This window comes from Pongo abelii, chromosome 5 (genome assembly GCF_028885655.2).
Source record: "Pongo abelii isolate AG06213 chromosome 5, NHGRI_mPonAbe1-v2.0_pri, whole genome shotgun sequence".
Lineage (NCBI taxonomy): Eukaryota > Metazoa > Chordata > Mammalia > Primates > Hominidae > Pongo > Pongo abelii.
The window spans coordinates 155352277-155372694 of record NC_071990.2 but is presented as its reverse complement, the minus strand read 5'-3'; the positions used below and the strand labels follow the sequence as shown (position 1 = coordinate 155372694).

Genomic DNA, 20418 nt, shown 5'->3' with positions numbered 1-20418 from the left:
AGAGCTCAAAATCTGAGCCTACACTTTAAGGAGTATTAAAATAAACTTAGTGTGAGTTTATACGGCCTAATAATGAGAAAATTATTGCTAGAAAGGAGAGTGTCATTGAAAGGGTTATGTACTATAGCAAACATTTCTAAAATGAAAACAATCCTAAAATTCATATCCTCAAAGCAGTGGCATCAACCGTTACAGATATTGTAATAGCAACATATGCAATGCAATGTAATACATTATCTGCTCGTGATGTTTCCTCGGTGGCTTTATGAAAGAACCACTTTAAAATTGCATTGTTTTGATTCTCATCTAAGTGGCTGTGGGTTCTAACCTAATTTTTTACCCAATTGACCCTATAGGAAAATGGAGACAGTTCAATTTCAGACCTCTCAACATGGAGTGCTGATGAGAGCCGGTAAATCAAAACAATGCTTGGGCAAAACTGTATACAGCAAACACAGCAAACAATTTCATGTTTTCATTATTTTCATTGTTTTAAATTTTAAACAAGGCAAGATAGAGATAAATGGACTAGGAGAAAATCAAGAGATTACAAGGAACTGCAAATAGAATTCCATTTGACCCAGCAGTCTCATTACTGGGTATATACCCACAGGAAAATAAATCATTTTACCAAAGACACCTGCTCTTGCATGTTTATTGCAGCACTATTCACGATAGAAAAGACATGGAATCCACCTAGGTGCCCATCAGTGGTGTATTGGATAAAGAAAATGTGGTCACCGTGGGACACTACACAGCCATAAAAACGGAAATCATGTCCTTTTCAGCAACATGGATGCAGCTGGAGGCCATTAGCCTAAGTGAATTAACACAGAAACAGAACATCAAATACTGCATGTTCCCCCTTATAAGTGGAAGCTAAACATTGGATACACATGAACACAAAGATAGGAACAATAGACACGGGGACTCCAAAAACGGGGAGGAAGGGAGGAGAGAAAGGGCTGAAAAACTACCTATTGGGTCTACTTATTGCGTGTTGAAAAGCTACCTATTTGAGTGACAGGTTCAACTGAAGCCCAAACCTCAGCATCATGCAATGTATCCATGTAACAAACCTGCACATGTACCCCCAAATCTAAAATTAATAATATTAAAAATAAAGATGCAAAAAAAAAAGTTTGAAAAATTCCAAAAAAATTAAGCTCGTATAAATCAACTTAAAGGAATCATTGCTAAATTTTTATGATACTTATTTCCAGTCTTCTAGTCTTCTTCTAATTCTTTTAAAAAATCTTAGTAAAATACATATAGATTATTTAGCTTTTTTATGCATTGTTTACTAACAATGATGACATACTTTTTCTAGAGTTGATCTATAATACTGTAATTATCTATAACATAATTACATCTATAACATATAATTAAGTCATAGAACCATTTTTAGAAAAGTGACATCTTCAGTGTTTGATAAGTGCATCAAATCATCTTAGTCAGCGTTCTGTTCCCTACATATATAGTGGGGATGCACATTCGTATCACTCGAAGGAGTATCCTTCTTTTTCTCCACTAGACAATTGTGGATCACCTATGTGAGGGTTTTTTACCTGTGCTGATTCTTAGTGTCATTGTTGTTTTATATGTGGTTCAAGATGTGGGAAAGGCAAATTACTAGAACTGTGTATAAGGTGAAGTTAATGTATTCAGGAGCAAGGCAGGAAGTTCAAGGTCAGAGAAATCCTGATATCAAAAGTGCTTTGTTTCTGAACCCAGATCTGTTACATCACTAGGGTGTCAATAAAATTTGGAAATATCAAAATATATTTGCAGATATGACATATTGCAGAATGAACCATAAAGTAAGCAAAAATAAGTAAATGAGACAAAAGACAGAGATTTTCATTAGCTTTCACATTTTATAATTCTCAAGTCCAAATAGAAAGATATTACAGTCAGCTTTGCCTTAATTCCTATTTTGAAAACAAATTTGGTCCAATGTGACTAATATATTAGGGAACCATTTGAGCATAACTTGAATTTCATGTTTACTTATGCTTGATTTTATCTGCAAGAAATACTCTGAATCAAAAAACTGTACCTGGATGAATCCAAGGGGTAGAAACACATAAGAAACACACATGTACTCACCTCAAACACCTACCAGCTACCTCAGTTCATTGTGCATATTTTGAGCCACGCCCATCCATATCTGGTGCTGGAAATTTCCATCTGATTTCAGATAACCCTCCTCCATCACTTCACAAAAATTCGTAACCCGTAATCCCTCAGATACCCACTTCCAATTTTTCACCAAGTAAAATGTTATATTTACTATAGTAGTTATGTATTTTTAAACAATCAAATATGTAAAATTATGCTAAAGTTTTTATTACTTTCTTTTCCTATTTTTTATATATCACAGAGTTGTTTGGTGTTATGCTCCAAAGCCCATTTTTCCTTATTCTCTCTAAAATTTTATTATTGATTTTGCCTAGAGCAGAAATTTTTAGGAGTTCATGTCAGGTTGCAGCAGAACTGTTTGGATTTTATGCTGAGGATCTCAATTAGTGTATAAAATCTTGTTTTCTTAGTTGTTAAATGTAAACAGATATTAAAAATAAATTTTAAACTACATAAAAATTGGGATACAGGTCAATTATAGAAACTTTCACTTGTTAAATTTAGAAACATATTAAAATACGTTTTAGAAACAATTGGAAAAAGTCTCACTAGATAACTCATCTCAATTTTATTTTTTAAATGCTTAGAAAAAATGTGAAAAATTATTGGCTTTAGAGAAAACTATTATGGAGACACATTAAAGTCTAGAATAATCATGGCTATGCTAGTATCATGAACTGTACCATAATATCTGAGTCTCATATACAATTTACTTAATATGAATCTTTAAACTTAAAAAAAGGAAATTAACATAAATAAATAGGGACAAATACCATGCCATTTTATTCTGTTGGTAAATTATTTGTAGAGTCACAGAAAATGTTGAAGAAGAAAAGAGAATACAAGGTAAATTGAACCTGCAAGCTTCCAGCAACTTCCAAAATTAGCTGATTTAAACTAAATGAATGCTGATGTCTCTAAAATATGTTTTGCAAAATTTTAGAAAAATGGTAGCGTTTTTATTATTCATTAAGAAACTGGTTATTGTTGATCAAGTTTAAACTTACTAAGTCCTAAAGCATGTATTAGCACCTCATCAACATTTTCTTTATGCAGGGGCTGAAGGTTTGATAGGCAACTTTTATTAGAAAGCTCAGATGCCACAATTTGCATTAATTATAATTTTTGTTTTTTCTACTTTTAAAGGTATTTTCTACTTTTAAAGGTTTTTCTGCTTTTAAAGGTACCTTGCTTACTGATGTTAAATTGCTTAAAAATAGATCGTGGATATTATTGTCAACCTTAACTGTTAAATATCGAAAGATATTGTTGATACCCATCATCCAAAGACCACCAGGAACAAATCTATAGTCAAATAAATGTGGGCTTCTTGACTCATTGCAATGAGAGAGACAATATACTATGGGCAATGATGTGGTATCTCAGTAACAGGATGTTAGGAGGGGTGTGCTACAGAATTTGAACTTGTATTAATGATTTGTAGAACAATTGAGACAATAGTGGTTTTTCTCAGGATTGCATCATATTAAAAGTGGAGGCAGTTCTATCATTGAATCCTTATATTTTTTATCTAGAAGGCAGGATGAATGAACTGGAGCTAAACACTAATTAGCAAAGCAACAAAAGTTTTTCACACTAGCCAAGAGAGAGGCATGTTTGACCAGTTTTGTGGTTGGTGCATTGCAATCTTGTCTGGTGTGGATATTCTGTGAAATTGTTTATAATCAACAGGAAAACACTGTGGTCCAGCTGTTAGTGCCAGACTAGCTCCCATCTAATAGCTTTCATCTCCCACATGCCACATTTATTAATTTTTGCTTTATATACTTTATACATAATGTTATTTTCTTGCCTATTTTTAGTTTTCAGCAGATTTTTCCTTTTATTATTATTTAGGGTTTACTTTGAAATAAATACATTTTGTATAATATAATACCTGATATGAATATCATACATAGTTTTTTGTTGTTTAGTGTTTTCTAGGTTTAATAGTTGCTATGATTTTTTCCATTCCTTTATTTTCAACAAGTATATTTTTTTCCACAAAACGTGACTTCTGTAAGCTTTATATAGCTGGATTCTAATCTCTCTCGTGCATCCTCTCTCAATCTCTTTTGCTCAGTAAATTAGCTTACTCCAGTAACATTTACGTGATTAATGATCTATTTGTATTTTTTCTGCCATCTATTTGTATTTTTAATTACCATGATGGTATTAGTTATCTACTGGCTATACAGCAAATTATGACAAATTTAACAGCTTAAAATAATACATATTTATTAGCTCATGCTATGATATAAATGTTCACATCCCCCCCAAATTCAGATGTTGCAATATTAACCCCTAAGGTGGCAATATTAGGAGGTGGAGTCTTTGGGAGGTAATTAGTTCATGATAGTAGAACCTTCAAGAATGGAATTAGTACCCTTATAAAAGAGACCTCAGAGAGCTAGCTAACCCCTCCAACTGTGTATGGACATGGTACATGGTACATGGTATGAAGGCAGTGTCTATGAGGAAGTAGTTCCTCCTCCTGAGACACCAAATCTGTTGCTGCCTTGATCTGGGACATCCTAGTTCCAGAACTGTGAAAAATAAATTTGTTTTTTTAATAAACTACTTAGTTTATGGCAGTTTTTGTAGCAGCCTGAATTAACTAAGATATATTACAACCTGTGGGTCATAAATCCAGGCATATCTTAGTTGAATAAATCTTCTGCTTCAAAAAACTGAATCCAAATGGTGGCTGCAGCTGTCTGAATACTTGACTGGGGAAGGCTTCACTTCCAAGATCACTCATATGGTTTTTAGTAGTTCCTTAATGGTTGTTACAGTGGGGGCCTCAGTACTTATCTGTCTGTTGGTAAGAAGCCCTCCTTCAGTTTCTTGCTATGTGGACTTCTTCATACAGCAGCTTGCTGTATCGGAGTAACATAACACATCTTGCTTTATCGGAGTAAGCATGAAAGAAGAGCCACAGAGAGAGAGACACAGACTGAGACAGAGACAGAGACTGGAGAAAGGGAATATGCAAGCCAGATTAAAACTACCATCTTTTATTACCTAATCTTGAATGAAACATCCCATCACTTTGCATGTTAGAAGCAAACCACTGAGTGTCAGATAGCTGGCAAATCAATAACAAGATCTTCAGCTGAGTTGAATCTGCCTGATAGCATTTAAAATTTTGTTTAATTGTCGCTATGGCTTGAATGTTTGTGTTTCCCTATATTTATATTCTGAAACGTTAATCCTCAATGTGGTGGTGATATTTGGAGATGGGGCCATTGGAAGGCAATTAGATCATGAGAGTTGAGCTCTCATGATGGGATTAGTGCCCTCATAAAGAAAAGTCACAAGATAATTCACTTCCCTCCAATCTCTTCCATGTGAGGACACAACAAGACTTCCATCTGGAAACTAGGAAGAGGGCCTCCACTAGAAATATAATCAATATTCACCTTGATGTTGAAAGCCTTGAACTTCCCAGCCTCCAGAACTGTGAGAAATAAACATTTGTGGTTTACACCACTCAGTCTATGGTATTTTTGTTATAGCAGCCTGAACTGAATAAGACAGTTTTAAATAAGGTATTTTGAACAATTATTATTTAAAATATATTTTTTAAAATTGATGTATTATGTTATAATTAAAACAATAAATATTCAGAGTGAAAAAGAGACTTAAATATTGATTACTGATTCAAATATTAAGATTTATTTTTAACTAAAAGAATGTTTGATGGTCCAAGGGATTATTTTAAAATATCAGGTCTATTTTTCCAGATTACTGTGGCAACTTGAACATTACTAATCATAGTAGCTGGCATTGACATTATATGAAACTTGATTAATAAGAGTAAGCTAGCATTGTCTGACTCATAGTTCACCAAGAAGATATGCTTGAAAAATGGGGGCACTGCTGAAATAATTTCTTTTGTTTGTAGAAATATCAATCGCAAAATAAGAGTGGCAAGCAATCATCTTTATCATTTGTCTTGGATAAAAAACTCTTCCTTATTCATATTATTTATTGAAAGCCTTTCAAATTGTTTAACTAATCAAATCATTGCTAGAAACATGTGCATTATTTTTAGCTGATAAGCAGTATAAAATGAACTGATTTTCATTTTATCTGGACTTCCTTTAATTGAATGCCTTTAGAATGAATTAGACAATTGTTCATATAATTATGAAAAAAATTTACTTTCCATGGTACTTTCTGTTTATAAGTCTTCCTTTATTTTTCAAATATGAAGTCAGATGTTGTCTTAATTGATTCTTTCAGTAATCTTTTGAAGTGGATGAGGTAGCTATTGTATTTAAACCTCAGTTCTTCCTGTGAAATTAAATTAAAATGAAGTCATTCTTTCTGAAGAAAAATAATTCATTTTGCACCATGTATAACATCTTAAAGTTTTCTGTCCTGTAGTTAAGATGCTTCATTTGAAACTAGTAATCTTTATTGTTCAATCATCCCTGGAGGATTAAGAGCATTAACATACAATATTATCCCGATGCAAAGTTCCTATTTGTATATAGACTTCTTGGTGTTGATGATTGCCAGTGTTTCTTTCACATTCTCTAATGACATACACTTGTGAAGGAAAATAAATCTTGGGACCCCAGACTCATTAAGCCAAAGGGAAAAGTTAAGCTGGGAAGTGGGTCACGCAAACCTGCCTCTCCCTTTTTGTTCCTAAATAAGATGGTTACAAGATGAAAAGCTACACACCTTCCTCATATTTTGCCCACAAGGAAATTCTTAGTGAGCTCCAAGATATTTACCCTATAGTATTTCTGTTAAAATTCACCATGGCAATGTAAATGGATAGCTTATCTTTATAGATGCAGTCACTCCTCTGCCCACCTGCCACAAATGCATATCTGATTGTTCCCCTGCCCCACTTATCTTTGTTGGCTTATGTAAAAACACAGAATCCCTGCATTTTCCCCTGTTTGTCTATGCTACCTTATGTAAAAATGCAGATTCACTGAGTCAGACGAAAGCATGAATATGTTCTTTCTAGTCCCCTCTTACATGAAAATTGTGTACTTCTCAACATCTAGCATTTTATATAGGCCGTGGTGCCTATAAAACTTCAGGCCGCTTGAATGAGAATAGCTACCGTAACGAGTGCCATGTGGCTTATGGAGGAGTAAGCAATGAGTGACTTTAGACCGGTTTGGCATAGACAAATGGAGCCTGTCATGATTATTCCCCATAGGGATAGTATGAGGAAAGAGTAGGCTATGTATTCTGTCATGGGATTAAAGATTAGAGTGAGCCCTATCATTCCGTAGCCGCCTCATTTTAGGAGTACTGCTGCAAGTACTACTGAGCCAGCAATGGGGGCTTCTACGTGGGCTTCAGGGAGTCACAGGTGGAGTCCAGAGAGAGGCATTTTTACCAAAAATGCCATGATGTATGCTAGTCATAGAAGGTTGCTGGATCAGGAGGTTGCCAATTCTTGGGAAGTATATGTTGTTATTAATATGTTTAGTAAGCTGAATGCATTTTGAGTATAGATAAGTGCTACGAGCAAAGGTAAAGATCCTACCAGTGTATAAAATAAGAAGTATAAGTCTGCGTTAAGGCGTTCTGTTTGATTACCTCAACGCGTAATAATAATTAGGGTGGGGACTAGCGTGGCTTCAAAGAGAATGTAAGATGTGATTAGTTCTGTGGCTGTGAATGTTATAATTGAAGATATCTGTAGAGAAACTAACATTAAGATATAAAGCTTCTTTTTTAGGAGTGATTCTTTGGGTAGATGATATTGGCTTGCTAAAATTATAAGGGGCAGTAACCAGTATTAGAATTCAGTAACCAGAATTAGAAGGGGTGATGACAGTGGATCAGGAAAGAAAGTTAATGAGAAGTTGGATGAATCATCATTAAATTGGTTGAAGAATAGCAGGCTGATGAGACTGATGAGTCAACTGTGGGAGGCTGTATTAATTCAGATTATAGAGTTCTTAGAGCATCATGTTATTGGAAGTAGTATAATAGTTGGGATAATAATTTTTAACATTGGAGTAAATTCAGGCTTTGTACATAATCTAGCCCATAGGTACTGGAGGACATAACCAGTAAGACTAAACCTACAGCGGCTTCACAGGCTGCCAAAACTAATTGGATAATAGGTATTATGGATGCTAGTGTGAAATGTATGTTTAAAGTTATGAGAGTACTTATGATAAATATTGATAGTATTATGCCTTCTAGGCATAGTAGGGATGATATCAGGTGGGATCGATAGATTATTACTCCTATTAAAGACATAATAAAAGGTAATGTAATGTTAATATAAATAGAGGGCATTTGGTCATTATAATCTATCATAATTTAATGAGTTGAAATCATTTATTTTGACTTAAACTAATTATCAACTCAGTTCATTCTAATCCTTTTTGGGTTCATTCATAGGCTAAGCCTAAGATTAAAATGATAATTAATATGAGGGCTGTACTAATTATTAATTTTAGGTCAGTTGTCTGAAAAGCTCATGGTAGGGGTAGTAGTAGGGAAGTTTCTAGATCAAAGAGGAGAAATGTGTGACTACTAGGAAAAACTTCATGGAAAAGGGGAGGCGGGTAGAGCCTATTGGGTGAAACCCACAATCATAGGGGCTGGATTTTTCTGTATAGATGTTAAGTTGTAGGAATCAAAATGCGATTGTTACTAGTAAGAGTGTCAGTAAGGTGTCAGTTGCTAGGGCTAATGTTAGATTAATTACTCTTTTTCACATAATACCAAAGCTAATTGTTTGGAAATCAATTGTACTATTTTGTACTAAAAGAGTAAGATCCTCATCAATAGATAGAAACATATAGGAATAGACGTACTGTATCTACAAAGTGCCAGTACCAGGTAGTGGCTTCAAATTCAAAATAGTGGTAGGATGAAAGGTGAAATTTTGGTGGGCGGAATAGGGAGACAGTAAGAAATGTTGATCCAATAATAACATGAAATCCGTGAAAGCCTGTAGCTATGAAGAATATTGAGACGTAAACCCTGCCAGAGATAGTGAAAGGGGCTTCAAAATACTCTGAGGCTTATAGAAGTGTAAAGTAAATACCTAAGGCAATTGTGATGGACAGTGCCTGAAGTATGTGACTTTGGTTACCTTCTATTAAGTTGTGGTGAGCCCAAATAATTGAAACTCCAGATGGAAGTAAAACAGATGTATTAAGGAGAGGGACTTCTAGAGAGTTAAAAGGGTAAATGCCTGTTGGAGGCCAGCATCTCCCTAGTTCTGGAGTCGGGGCTAGGCTAGAATGGTAGGATGCTCAGAAGAAGCCAGTGGAAAAAATCACCTCTGAAATAACAAGTAAGATTATTCTGTATCGAAGGCCTTTTTGGATGATTGATGTATGGTGGCCTTGGAATGTGCCTTCTTGGATAACATCACATCATCATTGATGTATTGTTAATGTATTGGTTAATAGGCCTAGAGTTAGTTAGGAGAGGAGTAGAGTTAAAATGAAATCATATGGCTAGGCTGGATGTTATCAGTAGTGCTGAAAGGGCTCCCGTTAGCGGTCAGAGGCTAAGGTTAACTATGTGGTAAGCATGAGTTTGGTGGATCATTATGTGCTGTCGTGTAGGCAGAGGCTTACTGGGAGTGTAAAGACATAGGCTAGAATAAGGGCTATAGCAAAGTCGAGGATGGTTAGTAAAGCTAGAATAATAAATGTAATTGAAGCTGTGGGTAAACTAATAGTTGATAATGCTAAAGTAGCTTCTCCAATTAAGTGCATTAGTAGGTGGATGGCTGTAATGTTGTCTGTTAATCATAAAGCTGGTGCTATTGGTTTAATGAATAGGCTAATAGTATCAATGATTACTAATATGGGGATAAGTGGGATAGGTGTGCCTTGTGGTAGGAAATGGAAGGAAGTGGGTTAAGAAAGCTTTTTTCTTAAAGTGGAAGCTGGTGATCACTGCTCCAGCACACAAAGGAATTGCTATCCCTTAGTTTATTGATAATTGAGTAGTTGGTGTGAATGAATGAGGTAGAAGTCCAAGAAGATTAGTTGAACCAATAAAGAGAATCAGGGAAATTAACATAAGGGATCAGGTTCGTCTCTTGATATTATGCATTGTTATTATTTGTTTAAATACAAGTTGGATTAGTCACTGTTGAATAGAGGTCAGTCAGTTGTTGACTAAATGGCTAAGGGTGGGAAGTAGCAGAGTGGGAAATAAAATAATTAAGATTGCCATAGGTAGACTTAATATTTGTTGGGGTAATGAACGAGGCAAATAAATTTTCATTTATTTTAATTCTCAAGGGGTTGAGTGTTTTTGCGTCTTAATTGCTTTTGGTGTGGGATTCAAAGGGTAAATAAAACTTGAGACTTTTAATTGAAAAATGATGAATAGAGTTATGATTATGGATAAAATAGTAATGAGTCACATGGATGTGTCTAGTTGGGGCATTTTACTGCAGGGGAGTTTAGAATCCTGAATCTTTAACTTAAAAGGTTAATGCTAATTAGCTTTACAGTGACATTGGAGTATGGATGTAGATCAGGTTTCAAAGCATTTTAGGGAGACTAATTCTAGAACAATGGGTATAAAGCTGTGGTTGGGTCCACAGATTTCTGAGCATTGGTCATAGTAAAGGCCTGGCCATGTGGTGGTCAAGATCATTTGGTTTAAGCGCCTGGGGATGGCATCTGTTTTGAGGCCCAGTGATGGGACAGCTCATGAGTGTAGAATATCTTCTGATGAAATTAATACACAATAGCAATTTCTACTGGGAGAACTACTCGATTGTCAACTTTGAGGAGTTGTAGTTCTCCTGGTTTTAAGTCTGTTGTAGGGATTATGTAAGAATCGAAGCCTAAGTCCTCATAATCTGTATATTCATAAATTCAATATCACTGATGGCCAATTGTTTTGACAGTGAGAAAGCGGTTATTAATTTCATCTATCATATATAGGATATGCTGAGATGGGAGGACAATTAAAATTAGGGTAATAGCAGGCAGGTAAGATATTCCATATAGTTTCTACTTCATGGGCATCTGTAGTGCTGGTGTGTGTTAATTCTGTTGTCACTATGAGGGAAATAATATAGAAAACCAGAGAACTAATTAGTAAAACAATTATAAGAGTGTGGTCATTAAAATTAAGTAATTCTTCTATAGTAGGAGATATAGCATCTTGAAGACCTCATTGAAATGGATGAGCCATTAAGACACATAGAGTTTTAACCTATAAATTAACTTTGACAAAGTTATGTAATAGTTTTACCAATATCTCATGGAAAAAGTCATAGAAGTTATGAGATTGGCTTGAAACCAGTTTTTGGGGTTCAATTCCTTCCTTTCTCCCTTTAAATTTGGAGCCCTCAAAACCATCTTCAGAGAAAGGGATAGACTTGTCTTCTGGGAGTGCATCCTTAACTTTGGCAAATAAACCTCCTAAAATGACTGAGACCTGTCTCATCATTTTTGTCAACTGACACACTTATAACCAAAATTCTTTTGGAAGGTAAAGCCAGTTTGTATTATAGCCATTATCTTCTATGCACAGACTGTGTATGCTTACATAATGTTGTTGTCAAATGTACAACTTGATAAAATTGTTTTATTTAGTCCCATTGATGATGAGGATTAAAGTTGTTATAAAGAGGTTATTAGCAAAGTCAATTCAGGCATGGATAATTTATTAATATGGATAATTTATTCAATACATTATAGATAATTTACTGATTTTTTTAGTAAATGGATAATTTATTAATTCAACACATTATGTTATTTAAAGGGGATTATAAAAAGAGGAAGCAAATATATTCGTAATAAATCATCATGAAATTCAAACTTGGCAATATTTTATGTTACACTTTGAGCATAAGTGACAGTCTTTGCATCTCTTGTTCCAAAATAAAGCTAAATGATTCGGAAATTCAACAAATAAATAAAATCTTCTTAATCTTATATTATGTGTTGGTCTCTACTCCTTCCTTGCAAAATTTATTCAGACAAATAGATTTAATAGAGCAAGTAATGCATGACTATGCTTTATACAGCCACAGAATAAAAAACTTAGAAATAAAACTAATGTTTAATAAAATACACTTTTTGATGTATATTCCACTTTGCATTATCCTGTATTACTTAATGTTTTGATACACGAAAGCAACATACAAATAAATAAAACATCCCAATGAGATAAGCCTTGCTGTGATATTTTACCTAGTGGAAAAAATAGTTTATTATCAATTTTAGTTAATATGGTATAAGTTAAAAATTAAACATTTAATAATTTTAGTGTAGTGCACAGATAAAGATTGTATAAGAATTTCTATATTGTGGTAAAATGTTGTCTTTTTCTTCATTTTAATATTAATCATTTTTTAAAATATAAGGTTTAAATAATCAGCTAAAACTAATATTAAAAGTATAAAAACATATTACTCTTCATTTTTTATTTGAATAGTTTACAAGGTCCATTAGACTTTTGAGATTTTTGAGACTATATTATAATCAAGTACATTCAAAGTAAACTTTGAAAGGGCTGTTACACTATGAAATACCCCATGGAACCTACGAACCCCAAAAATCTGAGACAGGTCTCAATTAATTTAGAAAGTTTATTTTGCCAAGGTTGAGGACACACACCCATGACACAGCCTCAGGAAGTCCTGATACATGTGCCCAAGATAGTAGGGGCACAGCTTGGTTTTATACATTTTGGGGAGACATGAGACATCAATCAATATGTGTAAGATGTACATTGGTTCAGTCCAGAAAGGTGGGACAACTCAAGGTGAAGGCAGGACAAACAAGGTAGGGAGGGGGCTTCCGGGTCATAGGTAGATAAGAGACAAATGGTTGCCTTCTTTTGAGTTTCTGATTAGTCTCTCCAAATGAGGCAATCAGATATGCATTTATCTCAGTGAGTAGAGGGGTGACTTTGAGTAGAATGAGAGGCAAGTTTGCCCTAAGCAGTTCCCAGCTTGACTTTTCCCTTTAGCTTAGTGAGTTTGGGACCCCAAGATTTATTTTCCTTTCACAAACTGAACTAAATAATAACTAGTAAAGAAACATGAAATCAAATAATTTAAAACTGTATAAAATTCAATATACCTTGAATTAATTTTGGCCATTGAAATATTTTGTTGCAATTCTCCCTTATAAATATGTACATTAAAATGTTTTTAGATAGCTTAAGAATTAAGATAAGAAATATTTGTATTAAGACAAAAAATATTTTCAATTCAGGTACACTTTTTAACACAAGATAATTGTATGTGAGGAATGATGTTAACAAGTTGGTAGAACAGAAAGCCCCAGACCGTTTTCCTCCAAAGACAATTGATCTAACAGCAATATATTTCCAAAAAGCTTCTATAGAAACTTCAGAAACCAGTTAAGAATTTGTAATCCACCAAGCAAGCAAAAAAGCCAAGAATAGCCACATTGGAAGGGGTAAGAAAAACCATTGCATTTTCTCTTTGATGGCCCTTCCTTAATCTGGCACAGCTAGGAATAACCAGGAGAAAAGGTTCAATTTACAGCTATTCTCTTGTGAGGAAATGTAAAGAGTGGGTCTAATGTTCAATGTCCTGGTGTTTGGGAGGTGCAGAAGGAACTGGTTTCTGTTTTGCCTGATTTGTAGCATTGATGGAGAACTGGCATAATTTGCATGGCTGGAGGCTTCTGAGAACAAAGGAGAGATTGGTGGGTTCTTGAAACACAATAGAGCCTGGACTACTGTAGACAGACACCAGAGGGAGGAAGAGAATACGAGATGCTAAAAAATAAACTTTGCAACTTTTCTAATTGGAAAGTTAGATCTGCAAGCCAAGAGAAGTCATGTCTCCAGAAAAAGTTGGAGAGGGCTCCAAAATGTTAAGCTAGATTGAGTAGTGAAGCTCTTCCACTCTGTGAATCCAGTCCTTGAAGACTGGGAGAAGTAACTGTTTTGTTTTAAGTGCCAAAATCCCAGTAAAATTTAACAAGACATATGAAGAAACAGGAAAATCTGATCAAATCAAAAGAAAAAGAAACCTCCAGAAAAGTATCCTAAAGAAGTGAAGATCTATGAACTACTTGACAAAGAATTCAAAGCAACCATTTTAAAGAAACTCAATGAGCTAAAAGAGAACAGACAGACAAGTAAACAGAATCAGGAAAATAATGCACTGACGATGAGATAGGAACTATATCAAAGAACCAAATAAATTCTGAAGCTGAATAATGCAATAACTTAAAGAATTTACTAGAAATGTTTAACAACAGACTTGATCATGTAGAAAAAAGAATCAACAAACTTAAAGACAGATGATCTGAAATTAGCATTCAGAGGAACAAAAAAAAAGTATGAAGAAATGTGAAGAAAGTCTAAGGAACTTATGGGACACCATCAGGCAGACCAATACGTGAATTATGGATGTATCAGAAGGAAAATAGGAAAAGGGGCAGAGAGCTTATTGGAAGAAATGGTGGCCTAAAACTTCCCAAATCTGAGGAAAGAAATGAACATTCACATTTGAGAAGTTCAATGTACTGTGACTAGGATAAACTCAAGAAGGCCAATATCAAGGCAGGTTATAATCAAACTGTCAAATGTCAAAGACAAAGAGAGAATCCTGAAAGAAGTATGAGAAAAGCAATTTGTTACATACAATAGAACTTCCATAAGATAATCAGTAAAGAAAATAATAAACATTAGAGCAGAAACAAACAAGATACAGAATAGAAAACAATATAAAAAAAATCAGCAAAACCAAGAAAGGGTTTTTTGAAAAGAACAACATATAGAAAAAATCTTTAGGCTAATTAAAAAATAAAAGAAGACTCAAATAACAAAAACTAGAAGTAAAAGAGACATCACAATACCACAGAAATAAAACGAATTTATGAGACTATCATGAACAATAGGCCAACAAATTGGACAACCCAGAAGAAGTAGATAAATTCAATACGTAAAACCTGCCATGATTGAATCACGAAGAAATAAAAAATCTGGATAGACCTATAAATAGTAAGGAGATTGAATCAATAAACAAAAACCTTCCAACAATAAAAATGGCAGGACCAGATGGCTCCACTGGCAAAATCTATCAGTCATTAAAGAGAGATTAACAGAATCATTTTCAAAGTCTTTCAAAAACTGAAGAAGGGAGAACATTTTCTCATTATATGAGGCCAGTATTACCCAAAGCCAGACAAAGATACTACCAAAAAAAAAAATTATAGGCCAATATCCCCTGATGAGTATTGATGCAAAAATTCTGAACAGAATACAAGCAAATCAAATTCACAAGTACATTAAAAGAATTATACAACCATAAACAAATGGAATATTAATATAATCTTGCAACGAAAAGATAGTTCAACTTGTGAAAATCAATGTATAAAGCACATTAATCGAATGAAGGTCAAAAACTACATGATTATCTCAAATCATGCAGAAAAAGCATTTGACAAAATTCAACACCGTTTCATGGTACAAAAACTCATCTCGTTAGAAATGGAAGGAAGTTACCTCAATATAATAAATATTGTATATGAAAAGCCCACAGCTAGCATTATACTTAGTGGTGAAAAACTCAGAGCTTTCCTCTAAGATCAAGAACAAGGCAAGGATGCCTACTCTTACCACTATTATTAAACATAATACTGGAAGTCTTAGAGCTATTAGGATAGAGAAAGAAAGAAAATAAATCCAAATGGAAAAGGCAGAAGTAAAATTATCTGTTTGCAGATGATACGATCTTACACGTAGAAACCATAAGATTCCACAAATTTATCTATTAGAATCAATAAACAAATTAAAGTTATAGATACAAAATATATCTCCAAATACACCTCCAAATTAGTAGTTTTTGTTTATTTGTTTTTTTGAGACAGAGTCTTGCTCTGTCGCCAGGCTGGAGTGCAGTGGTGTGATCTTGGCTCACTGCAATCTCTACCTCCCAGGTTCAAGCGATTGTCCTGCCTCAGCCTCCCAATTAGCTGGGATTACAGGCGTGCACCACTACACCCAGCTAATTTTTGTATTTTTAGTAGAAACAGGGTTTAACCATGTTGGCCAGGCTGCTCTCCAACTCCTGACCTCCTTATCCGCCCACCTTGGCCTACCAAAGTGCTGGGATTACAGGCATGAGCCATTGTACCTGGCCTAGTAGTTTTTAATACATGTACAATTAATAATCCAAAAAGAAAATTATTAAAACAATACCATTTCTAATAGCATAAAAAATAATACAATATTTAGGAATAAACTTAACCAAGCAGGCAAAAGACTTGTATACTGAAAACTGTAGAATATTGCTAAATGAAATTAAAGTCATAAGTGAATGGAAAGGCATTCCCTGTTCATATATGGAATATTTAATATTGTCAAAATATTTATACTACCCAAAGCAATCTACAGTTTCAATGCAATTCCTACCAAAATCCAAATGGCACTTTTTGCAGAAAAAAAAAAAAAAAGAAAAAACTAAAGGACTCACACTTCCTGATGTCAAAACATGTACAAAGCTACCCTAATTAAAACAGTATGAGCCAGGCACAGTGGTGTGTGCCTGTAGTCCCAGCCACAAGCAAAATGGCAAAATTCTATCTTACATTGGAGATGAGTGTTTGAGTCTCTCATGTATTTTGCATGTGAGTGGTAAGATTGGATGTTAATTGGGGAAATGTATTGTCAATATGATGTCCTTTGTAATTTAAATCAGTACTCCTGATTTGCAGAGGAATCTTCAGATTCATGCTGGAATCAGATTCATGGCTTCATGCTGGAAGCCAGTTGAGTAAGTTTAAATGTTTTTCTGAGACTATAGCAAAGTCCATGTAAAATGTTCGCTATTACTATATAATAAACTACCCCAAATCCCAGTGATTAAAGCAATAGGAATTTAGCATTTGTCATGAGTTCACTATCAATTGGGCAAATCTGCCTGTACGGTCAAGTTTGACTGATCTTTTCTGGACTTGCTAAGGTATCAATGATCAGCTGACAGGGTTGGCTAGTAGCTTAGCTGGCCATCTAGGATGGCCACTCTAATATATCTGGCTGTCACCTTGGGTGATGGGTGTGAATAGCCATGAGACTCTTAACATCTAGAAAACTGTTTTTTAGTCAGTGGTTGAATTTCAAGAGCAACAAGGGGCAAAAGGCAACATTTGGAAGTACTTTGCCAAGTTTCTTTTTAGGTCACATTTAGTACCATCCTATTGACAAAAGCAAGCGACGAGGACGGCCCAGAGTCAGGAGCTGAAAAGTCATGTTGCAAAGGACAAGTATTTAAACAAGTTTGAACAACTGGGGGGAATTCTTGCAATAAATCTTCCATCAATGTATGCAATTTCAAGATCTCTCACGCAATCAGTGGCTATGGGGTCAAGGTATAAACATGCCAGAGTCAGGAATATACAGGGAAATTTTTAAAGAGTTTTCCAATGAATCAAGTAGAATGAGAGCACACTTGTGCTTTGAATTTGCTCTGTCATTCCAGGATTTCTTTTTATCCATGTAAGCTTAGAACAGCAGACTGTAACTTGGAATTATGGTGTTTTTCTCAGCAGTATCAAGGATGATTTTTTTTTTAAATAAAAGGTTGCATTAAATTATATTTAACAAAGAAATGAAATCTGTAAACTAATTTTTATATCAACTAGATTTTTTTCAAAGTTTCAGGATAAGATTGAAAAATTATGTTTGTCTAAAAGTAGAACTATAATCCACTTATCTAAAACAATTTTCATGAGAAAAGTAAATTTCAATTAATGGCCTATTGGTTTAAAGAAGAAAAACATACATGTGTATTTTTTAAAGCAGGCACTGATTGATTTAAGTTTGAAAACTGTACTTCTAAAATGGATTTAGACACAGAATGATATGTCCTCAATTTATATATGAGAAGCATTTTGATGCCTAGTTATCCATGAAGTGTTTTTGGAAAAGAAATTTATACTCTCATCAAAGGTACTTAAACTTGTACAACTGGGGCTTTTGGAAAGAGAGGGGAAGGGGGAAGTAGTATACTTAATGTGAACTGAGATTTTCAGAAGAATGGATATGTCTCTAGAGAAAATTGGCTAAAAAATAAATTTCATGGAAAGTATGAAAAATAAATTTCATGGAAAGTATACTTCATTGGGAAGTATGGTGGTGTAATTAATTATTTAAATCAGTAGACATGGAGTAAAGCAGATTACCCTCCATAAATGTGGCTGAACTTCATCTTATGAGTTAAAGGCCTTAAGAGAAAAAAACTGAGGTCCCTTTTGGAAGTTGGATTTCTGCCTCCAGACTTTCAGACTGAGACTGCAACATTAACTCTTCCCTGCTCTCATTTAAGATTTGCCAGCTCCCCCACAATCATGTGAACCGACTGCTTAAAATAAATCTCTCTCCTCTCTCCTTCTGTCTCTTTTTCTCTCGATAGATAGAGGATAGATAGATAGATAGCTAGATAGCTAGATAGATAAATAGATAGATAGATAACCTTCTATGGGTTCTGTTTCTCTGGATAACCTGGATTAATACAGGGAGTTAAGAAAGGACACACTACACTACCCATGGATGCAGTAATATTTTCAGAGTCTCAGGGTCAACATTTTATAGAAGCAATACTAATTTGCATAAGAAGTTGTTATATATACATTGTTTATCATTTAATTTATAGAAGTGATTCTAATTTGCATAACTATTTAGTGAGTACATCCTGCTTTTCATTATATTTTAAAATTAAATTTACTATTTATTCCTTCCCTAGAAGAACCATTATATATGGTTGTACATATTTTTTGCTACACAAGAGCGTCTAGCTGAAGGGGCAAATGGGATGGGAATAAAATCTCTGCTCCACATGTAAATTGATTACCCTGGGAATAGGATGCACTCACTTACAGAGATCTCTTTTCCGTATAAAATAACTTTCACTTGCTAAACTACGATTAAATGACACTTTGTTTACCTACAGTAGGTGGTTTTTTTGAATTTGCTCGAAGATACTTTATGTGGTAGAAACAGTCTTCTCCCTCCCTAATTATTGAGAACTTGATTCCATTTGTATTCTTACATTGTATGATGACAAAGCTACCTCATGTTGTTTCATGCAAAAACAATATATGTGTTTCAAGCCAAACTTAAAAGCTGTGTTTTCCAAAGTGAATAAATATGAACCCTCATGTAAAAACTTATTTATTAGCTAAAATATTGATTTGTGCATTTGCAAAAAGATATGTAGGGTTTACTCAGGTTTGGATTAAAACAATTATTTTAAATGAAATTTTCAGTAGAATTAATAGAAGTCAATAAAATGAAATCAAATCATTGTATAAGTCAGGTTATTATCTTGCCATAATTGATTAACATTGATATTTTTAACTCAAAGAAAAAAATAAAATTAAGTACATCATGTTCTAAGCCTCAAACTTGTCATTTAATTTAAGCAGTCCCATTCTTTTAATGATCTGGTTACATTATATGGAGCTTGTGTTGTGGTGGCAAAATGAAATGACATTTTAATCATTTTTCAAATTATGTTGAGCCAAGCGTATGATCAGTTCAACATAACTTTTTTATCAAGTACAAGACTTCGATGTTTCCTCATAGTATTTAAATGCTTCTTTAACTTATTTTCCCATGGCTTTAAAATCACTTAGTCATTCCTATGAACATATTCAAAATTAAACAGTCATTTTCTTATTGACTTTGCTCATAACTTTTTACTTCTGTTTAAAATGTTAAGAGCATTGACACAGTCACCAACACATTGCATCCTCTCCACCTCCCTTTCTCATTTAATCATTATTCCTTTCAATGCTGTCTCCCGTCTGCTTGCTTGATCTTTCTCCAACTTCGCAATCCTACTGCCGCTTCATTTTCGTAACAACTGTTGAAATACTTTCCTAAATGATCTTTCTGCTGTCTAGCCCTAATACTTCAGTGAACAACAGCCAAGCAATAAATAAGTGGTGTGGCGTGTGTGTGTGTGTGTGTTTCCATGCATGTGAGCATACTGGCATTTGTTTGTATGAACAAAGGTGTGGATGCAGAATGATACTATTTATACTAGTCTGTTAGCATTGGACACCTCCGGGGGATGGCGCTGAGAGAAATAGTAATATTTTATTTCATAAATCTTTGTAACATTTGACTGCTAAAAAAGAAAAAAAACCTAAACTTTTGAAGATGCTCTATTAATTACCTTTATTGTGACCATTTTTAATACTGTATTAAAACCACAGTATGGTGCCAATTTCTTAAAAGCTGTCTTTGTGGCAAGGTTAACAGATAATTGCCAAATGAAAGCCAGGCAAAGTCAATTCAGAGTGGAGCTTT

The 20418-nt window shown here is 34.2% G+C and overlaps 1 pseudogene; it reads right to left on the bottom strand.

The window, feature by feature from the left end:
* Positions 1 to 9695: 9695 nt before the first annotated feature.
* Positions 9696 to 20418, bottom strand: part of LOC129059835 (ATP synthase subunit a-like) — an 89248-nt pseudogene continuing 78525 nt past the window's right edge.